The sequence below is a fragment of the Sorex fumeus genome, unplaced genomic scaffold, assembly GCF_029834395.1.
Source record: "Sorex fumeus unplaced genomic scaffold, SorFum_2.1 ptg000098l, whole genome shotgun sequence".
NCBI classification, from domain to species: Eukaryota; Metazoa; Chordata; class Mammalia; order Eulipotyphla; family Soricidae; genus Sorex; species Sorex fumeus.
The window spans coordinates 49,273,811-49,279,810 of record NW_026606155.1 but is presented as its reverse complement, the minus strand read 5'-3'; the positions used below and the strand labels follow the sequence as shown (position 1 = coordinate 49,279,810).

At 34.9% G+C, this 6,000-nt stretch overlaps 1 pseudogene; it reads right to left on the bottom strand.

The window, feature by feature from the left end:
* Positions 1-365: 365 nt before the first annotated feature.
* LOC130041625 (pumilio homolog 3-like) lies at positions 366-2,311 on the bottom strand (annotated as a pseudogene).
* Positions 2,312-6,000: the final 3,689 nt, after the last annotated feature.

Sequence of the window (6,000 nt, the reverse complement as noted above, 5' to 3'; positions counted from 1 at the left end):
TACTCATCATTGTGTAAGGATTTCTTCACTTTCTGACAAAACAAGATGTCCTACTCTCACCTTGTTTCCCTGCCCTAGGCTTGGGGCCGGCCATTTTAATAAAGAATATGGTTCTTCATTGTGTAGATGTACCAAAGGTTCTGTTCTCGGGCACTCGGATTTTTTTCAGATTTTGGCTATTGTGAATAGTGCAGCAATGAACATAAAAGTGCAGACGTCATTTCCTCTTTTTTTTGAATAAATGATTTTATAAATAGATTCTTGTACAAAGAAGCACATATACAGAGCATTCAAATTATCAGTGTTTTCCACATTGAGAAAACAGAACAAAATATGAAAAAAAACTGAGTCAATCTTGTTATAATCTATGCAGTCAATCTTTCAAGTAGGATTTCTACTCCTTTGCCATTTTTTTTTTTGTTTTTTTCCAACGTGGGAATCAGACTTTTCAGACCAGCTTTGACTTTGTTTGCAATTTCTTGATCAGAACTCTGGAGCAGGCTAGAAAGAATAATAACACTTCAATTTACACTAGCCCAGGATTTCAAGTTCTTCATACTAACATGTTCAACCAGTATTTTTGCAAAACAACCTTCTTTTCCTTGTTCCTTCATCTTTTTTTATCATGTTCTTTTTAACCACTTCAGGATTCAGTGCCCTGCAGGATGTTCTGCAAAGTGAAGCTCTCCATCCTTGCCACCAGGATGCAGTTCTGCTGCGGCCAAGCTGGCAATGGCATTCATGGCCGGCTGAACATCTCCAGTGGCAGTTCCCAAAATATCAGACACCAACACACATGCCAATTTATCTAGCACCATCGCTTGGGCATGTTCTTGCAGATAGCTCAGCAAAGCTGGAGAAATGGATTCCAGGAGCTCTCACTGGCGAATCTCTGTATCCTTCTTCCTGTGTGCATTTCCATCTCCCACCTGTAGATCTGCAATGATTTCTCACACTTTATGTGCAGGATATCTGGGACCTAGTAAATACAACAGAACCTTCCTTCCATATTTGTCATTTACTATGTTAGACAAAGAATTGATAATTTCTGATATGATTATCTGCTTCACAAGCTTAGTATCATCAATACAATCAAATGCTGCTAGTAAAACCAGATGGGAGTACTGTCCATTAGCTACCTTTTCAACATAAGTCTTCATTGTTTTCACAATCACTTTTCTGTCCTTGGGCATACCTTGCATGGCTACTCTGGCGACATCATGTGTGTGTGCCAAGTATATCACTGCTTCTCAGATGGCTTCAATCATTTTGATCTTAACTTTGGGGCTGCATAAGTAAAAAAGTCCAAGAATACTTTGTGTACCAATGAGTGCTTAATCACATCTTCCTTTTGGGCCATGGGAGTGGGTATCTGTTTCATTTCATCCATGATAAGCTCTAGCTTTTCTGGCTGTACCTGTAATACTTTCTCCAGAGTTGAATGATCTGCTGATCTGTAAAGTTGGAACGTGTTCCCATAGAGTTCCTCTGTCAGGATATTCTGCTGCTCCAGGACCGACTTGTTGTTGTACGCTTGCTCCACGATGGCTGAGGCTTCCCCATGCCTCAGCATCTTCTTCATGTTGCCTTTAAAAATTCTCATTATTTCTGCAGTCTGTGCTTTACTCCCATACATGAGAAATTTCTTGACAATACTTCTAGAATATTTAGCTTTACTTAATTCAACCAAATCACCTCGCAATTCTTCAAAAGCCTGTTTTCTTTGTTTTTTATTACCATACTGAATATAACACTGGATCGCATGAGTTGAATTGTGTGCAAATGCAATAGTTTTGATTTTACCTTGAATCAACTTTTGCAAATCATTCATCAACTTCACTCTTTTTTCTTTGTTACAGTCTTTTCTTCTTAAGATCTCCCAAATATGCTTAGCATGAACAATAATGTCATAGTTGGTTTTTTATCACTGAGTTACCGGGTCTGTTTCAACTCTTTCTTCTATTTTTTGAAGCCATCCCATTTGGGGTTCTTGGTTGCTGGTTCATTGCTTGTACCATCAGACTGAAATTTTCTCTTCCTGTTACTTTTATTTGCCTGTTGAAATTTATTCTTTGGTAATTTATCCCTTTGCTGCTTGTTCTTGAACTGTTTCACACCCTTTTTCCTAGGTTTTGTGGCACTTTTCTCAAAGTTCTTAGATGTGATTTTAGATTTGCCATCCTTAACAACTTTTCTTGGTGGCATTTTTGAAGAACTAGAATCATTTTTCTTCGGAAAAACCCTTTTCCTGTGATTTCTTTGAACTCTTTCCTGAGAATTTCTTTTTTCCTTTGACTTCCAATGTATCAATACAGACACGTGGGACCAACACATGCCACAGATGTCATTTTGATGGTACTTTTTTGCCTCTCCAAGATATATTCCCAGGAGTGGTATTGCTGGGTCAAATGGGAGCTCAATTTCTAATTTTTTGAGTATAGTCCATACTGTTTTCCAAAAAGGCTGAACCAGTCGGCATTCCCACTAGCCACAGTAGTGGGGTAGGATAGGGGTGTGGGGGGATGGGAGGGATGCTGGGAGCATTGGAGGTGGGGAATGGTCACTGGTGGATAGATGGATTCTCGATAATTATATAACTGAAACCCAAGCACAAAAATTTGTAAGTCTACAACTGTACCTCCATGGTGTTTCACTAATAAAAATTTAAAAAAATAAAATAAATTTTAAAAATACATAATAAAGAAAAAAATGTGGTTTTTTTTTTGAGTTATGCTATTTAGAAACCAAGAGCTGTGATCCTGTTATGGTTTCTGCCATTAGTGCTACTCTCCTCAGACTGTACTAGTCGATTAAACTATAACACACATATTACATCCCTACTTAGTAAACAAATACAAATTTATACTAATGCCATCTGTTCCAAGTGATACATCAACTTCCTATTTCAATCCGACATCACAATGTAGATTTGTAACCTCCTCTTCCTCAAATGGTTAAAAAAAAAAGGAAATTAGTCCATTTATCCACAGTGTATTACCAGAGTATCCTCCCTATGTAATCAGTTTCCCATTGAAGTAATTTTCTCTCCATGCCCTCTGCAAAGGTATTACTTACACTGTTTTGTCACTGAGCACCCACCATGTATTCAAGCATCATGCTCCTCTTCAGACACGTACTCATTCTTTTATCAGTATGTGAGCATGTGGATGCAGGTACAAAATAGTGACTTCTTAATGAAATGGAATTCACTATAGTTTTGTTACCTACCACCACAGGCAGCTCTGTATACATATATATATATATATATACATATATATATATATATATATGAGTCCATGGAGCTCTTACCATATTTTATATTTGTTAAAAGTATAACACCACAATTCAAGACCGTTATCTGTTGGGCACTGTTCCTTCCATTGTTTTTAATACACATACAAAATCAATACCTACCTGAAATTCTTTTCTAGATTCTAAGACCCAAATGAGGTCATTCTTTCAAATTTTAGTGAAGAAAAGTAAAACCAAAGCAAACCAAATCAAATTTAAAACACATGCCAATACTAAACTGCATTATAAAGAATGGTGTTTGAGTTTTATTATTTGTTTATTTGTTTGTTTTATTTTGTGGCCATACCTCAGGGCTAGGACGAAGGAGATGTTACTGGGACCTGCTCGAGGCAATCAACGAATAACAGGAGCTCTTACCAGATATCACCGAGACTTCTAAGAACCACACCCACAGAATTTTTGCAGTGGAAATAAATTTACAAAATGTACAGAGATCAAATATTTTAAGTATGCATATTAGCTTTTCAACAGAAATTTAGTTCCACAAAGAGATGATTTATTAGATATTTGTCTTCTGTAAAGCATAGGTAAATACATATAATAAAGCTATATATAAGTTTTGTAAATTTATTTCAATTGCAGAAATTTTGCAGTGTGTCGATATGGCCCCACAACCAGTACACAAATTAATAAACAATATTTTGCCTTACATATTTTGTCAGAATTCTCCACATTTAGGGAAGGTAATCATATCATTTTTCAGTGTCCTCTTCCAATTTGGACATATTTAACCATGTTCCTATTTACTTTTGTTGTATCTACCTTTTTACATATTGCATTAAAATGTCCTCAATATTTTTGGTATATATTAAAATTATTTCTAATTTCAATATTTCAATATTAGTGATAGTTTCTTTGTATATATTCTTAATAATTATTCTTAATCTTCCTAATAAAATATGAATAATTATAATACCTTTTACTTCTTTTGATAAGTTTTCATTTAAATTGCCATATTTCCTGAATCTCTTATTTATTTCTCAAAATCAGATTTTCATTTTCCTAGATATGAGGGACATCAAAATAGAAAAATCAGATTTATCAGTAAATTTCTTGCCTTCCTACTATTCCACTTATCAGTGTAACAAATCATTAAATAGAACTAGTCTCTAGTTTCTAGTTTCTGGGTATGAAGTATTTGTCAATAACTCAAACTCCCATTCATATCTTCAGTTTATTTTCTTTTTTATTCTACAGATATATCTTTCGATTTTGCTTACTTGATGCATATACAGGAGTATAATGAAATGGAATATTTGTTAACTTTTACAGGTTTTTATACCCTTTTTTATGGAACCAGAATTTGATAAATGGAGAATTTACTCTATTTAATTTGTTTGCTTTTACATAGCAGTTTAGTGCTTGGGGGGTAGGTAAAAAAAAACACGGCAATGATTAAGACATATCTTTATTATTAAGGAATGATAGAACTAAGTGTCCAAACCACAGAGTCAACAACATTGAAATCATGAAACCCAAACAATAACCAAAATGAAAAAGGTGCATATAATATGGTAGTCTGGGTGGGAGAGTAGGTGAAGGAACCTGGGAACACTGGTGAAGGGAAGTTGACATTGCGGGTTGGCTGGATGATGGAACACTGCATATCTAAAACCCAACTGTGAATAACTGTGTAAATTACAGTGCTTTAATAAATTAAAATTTAGGAAAATAAATAAAATATTTCACTAGCAGAGATATTGATAAATGAAGTGGGATGGGAAGTGAAATTTCTGGAGAACAGCAGGCTGTCTTTTAAGATGGTCTGCAATGATCCCTCATTCCTGTAATTGAAATTTTTGGGGATTCCTCTCCACTTTGAGTGTGACTAAAACCGGGGAATCTCTCCTAACAAACTGACTCCAAAAGTGACCAGATGGCAATTTCATGATCTGGGTACAATAAAATGATCTCTTTTGCCCTCTTTGTATTTCTTCTCTCTTGATCTAACTTGCTGTTACCTAAAGTCTGCCTAAATTTCTTGTCAAAATTGGCACCTTCAACAGAGCTGATTGAATCCATGCTTCAAGCCAGTTTTTGTTTCTGCTCTTCTACCTTACTGAACACTTAATAATATTCTGATGTATGTTTATTTTTTCTGGATAATTTATATATAAATGTCTGTTACCTTTCCTAAAACACCTTTAGCTCCTAAAAAATTGTTCCTTAGATGTCCACTGCACACATAGAAACACTATGCTATAAATAAGCTTGTAAATGTATTTCATTGCAGAAATTTTGTGTGGCTTGGTGATTTTTAGAAGTATGGCAATAGATAGTAAGAGCTCCATGGATTCTTAACTCTAGATGCAACTAAGTAAGCAGTACGGCTAATGGTGGAATTGACAAACACTTAGTTAACTCCATGTCACTAAGAAACTTCTCAATTGTACACACACACACACTGACATGTTCACATACTTGTAATAAGAAACCGCACTGGTAAGAAAGATTTTGAAGGTATTGTTTATAAGTATTTCTAGATTATAGATCTTTCATCTCTTTTAATAGTAATGAGTAAATGGAACTGCATGTGAAAAAATTCAATTAATTTTATGTTACTTTGGAAAATAGTAAGTAAGATTTTGTTTGTTTCATCGGGTTTTGAATTGAACTGTAAGCCTTGGATACTCTAAAAAAAGATACTTTTCTGGCAAGTAATGAGCCTACACAAATAATTTATTGCCG